This window comes from Ixodes scapularis, unplaced genomic scaffold, assembly GCF_016920785.2.
Source record: "Ixodes scapularis isolate PalLabHiFi unplaced genomic scaffold, ASM1692078v2 PGA_scaffold1__304_contigs__length_218370807, whole genome shotgun sequence".
Taxonomy (NCBI): Eukaryota; Metazoa; Arthropoda; class Arachnida; order Ixodida; family Ixodidae; genus Ixodes; species Ixodes scapularis.
Window position 1 is genome coordinate 45,354,816 of NW_024609846.1, and position 3,122 is coordinate 45,357,937.

General features: G+C 49.8%; 1 pseudogene; it reads right to left on the reverse strand.

The window, feature by feature from the left end:
• Nucleotides 1-634: 634 nt before the first annotated feature.
• On the reverse strand, nt 635-2,765 carry LOC120840394 (annotated as a pseudogene).
• Nucleotides 2,766-3,122: the final 357 nt, after the last annotated feature.

Consider the following 3,122-nt stretch of genomic DNA (forward strand, 5'->3'; position numbering starts at 1 on the left):
GTGGAGAAACGTAAGGTGGGTGTTGTTGCTGTCATCGTGTTGTGTTATCTCAGTTATCTGTGGTTATGCGCGATGAAACAGTTGTTTCGGTGACTCTGCCGTAACTGTAGTATCAGCTAGGTATACGCTGGTTGCTCTGAACGCAACCTACGTAATTGCGTAAACCAGACATTCCGTGTTTATCAACACTCATCAGCACCGTGAAAGGACGGAAAACAGGCAGTGCTTTCATTGCTTCCCCGAAGAAAGTCAAGCCACCGGAAGCTCGCTCACGCAAACACATCGCCGCAGGTTCGAAATCTGGAGGATAAAAATCGGGGCAAACCACTTTAGAGCACTGCACGGGCCGGAATTTCTAGGCCCGGCCCGACCCGGCCCGGTAGAGACACGGCCCGGGTCCGGCCCGAGCCCGACAGAATATTTTATTTCGAGGCCCGGCCCGACCCGGCCCGGTAGAGACACGGCCCGGGCCCGGCCCGAGCCCGATTACATTTTCAAATATGAGCCCGAGCCCAGCCCGAGCCGGAAAACTGGGACCGAGTTTTTTATATCATAAATATGTCGACTTAGAATATGTATTGTCGAGAGTATGGGTGAAATATGCGCATCATTTGCGGCAGTCTTTGAACTCATGGCACACCGACAATCCTTGAGACAAAAGTGGGGAATTTTTTATTTATGAATTTATTGAAGAGATATTGCACTTTTCGTTGTTCTATTCAATTCGTTTAAGAGAAATTTCCTTCCTACATATTTTTGTGGAGAAACAATAAATTGTCCATGGACTCTCTCTTCAGGCAGGTCCGTCTTGCTTCCATAATGTAGCCCGCCGCGCTAAAGTTCCGTTCGCTGCTAGCACTTGTAGCAGGGATGCACAGGATGCGTTTGGATAGAATGGACAGTTTCGGGAATTCTTTCTCGTGCGCTCTCCAGAAGTCACAAAGCTCAGCAACTCCTGAGCACGAGTAGTCTTTCTTGCCGTGTAGATCCTCCTCCAATTCGTCGGTGGCTACCTTGTCCACCTCCGCGTCACACCAGTCTTCAAACAAACCCTGGCACCTTTTTTTTGATACGGGATCTCGAACGTCATCGTTCGTCTCATCTTCATCTTGGGTCATTGCTTCGGTGACACGGGCAAGTAGCTTTCTGACGTGCGCGTAAACTTCAAGGCGCTCGTCCTCGGGCAACGTGCGGAGTTGGCGGAACTGAGGCCAGAGAAATGTGGCGGTCTTGTGGAGAAGGAAAATTTTCAGCTTCGTGTCCAGGAAATGACGAGCACGGGACTTGATCTTCACGATTTCCACTGCCTCTACAGCAGACACCGCCGCACCAGGTTTAAGATGTTTCTTCAACGCAGAAGCGTAAAGGACAACCAGAGGAAGTGTTGGACGTATTTCCTCTTCGAGCGCGTCGGTAGCATCTTTGAAGGTTGCAGGAACACGATTAACTCGTTGAGTGTTGTCTTGTTCACGCTTTCCATCAATAGATTGTTCCTTAACTCCAGTAGAGCTTCTATCTCCTCGAACTGAGAGCAGACGGACTTTAGCATGGATACCTTTGAATTTAAATTTACGGCACACGACCCGGGCCGATGCGATTTAAAATTTACGGCACACGACTAACCAGGCACGGCCCGGGCCGGACCGGGCCTACGCGGCCCGGAAATTGTTTTTTTTTTCAAGCCCGAGCCCGGCCCGGGCCCTAAAAAATACGTGCTACCCGACCCGAGCCCGGCCCGCGGGCCGGGCCGGGCCCGGGCTTTCGGGTCGGCCCGAGCCCGTGCAGTGCTCTAAACCACTTTGGGTCCAATGCTTGCTTGCTGATGCCCCAGCAGCGTTATGCGCTGAGCTGGCCCATGGCACGGCACGACCTGTTTTAGACCGCCATATCTGCTCGACAGTGGCGTCCCCTATAAACCGATGGAGTCACGAATAGTGTGGTATATGTGGATGCGTAACAGCAGTTAAAGGTGACTTGACTGTGGTTAGGGGCGCCCGTGTAACAATACCCAGTTTCACCTTAAGTACAGACGTATTCGAAGCTACGAGCGGATGTGACCAATCAGACAGCATCAAAAGCGCACCATCAAGGCGCTCGTCATTTTTGTTTGTACGGATTCTATCATCATTGAACCAATCATAAACAAAAAAAGCCTAGTGCTTGCGTTTTTATCACGCTGCCTGATTGGTCCTATTACCTCGTTGCGTCGGCTGCGTCTTAAGCTGACACGAAGGAAGGGTATTATTTGTTCACTACCCTCCACCCTCGCTCTCGTTGCTTCCGTCTTCTTTCTTTGTCTCACGCTGGCGACATTTGTGTTCCAGATCACGGCATCACGAAATTGCCGATTGGTTCGTAACTCGTGAGGGATTTTCCACTCTATCAACGGCATATTTATATCATCCTCTAGCGAAGTGCTTTTATAACACTCTCCGCTGTTGACGCGAGATAGGACATTACACCCCAGATAGCAAGGCCGAAAGACGGAATTTCCGACGTCACCTAAAGAGGAAAACGCCGGACACACATTGAAGACAAGTATATAGCGCGAGTCTCAACCTAACGCTGATGCAGTACTCGAGTCCAAATCCCGTGCCTCTTTAGATGGCATTGAAGATTCGGCCCTCCGAAGCGCCTATAGAGGAGCGCCCCCTGAGCACGGTGTAAGTTTATCTCACATGGGCCATGGTCTAGGGTTTTAGTCATCAGCTCAATTGTTTCTAATGTACAATTTCTGTGACTTACCCTAAATTTACCTGCGGCATTGTATCCAGCTAAAGAAAGAACGAAAACAAAACGTGGGTTATGAGGGGAGCGGGTGATGTTAGGGTCCTGTCAGAGCTGCCAGGTCACCACATGCAAATTATGAACATAAAAAAAAAGGATTTTTAGAATCACTACAGCTCTAAACATTGTGAAGCTTAGTGTGAAATAACAGTAACAGCCTGTGAAGATGTCGTATCGGTAATAATCTAACTCGTCCATATTTGCGTAGTGCCTTTTTAAGGACTTTCGGCAGGACGGTCGCTTTCCCAAAGTGGCGTCAAGGCTGGATTCCGTGGAGCGAGTACGCTGCGAACAACCAACAAATTCCAAACGTCTATACGCTCGCTCTGCGCCTG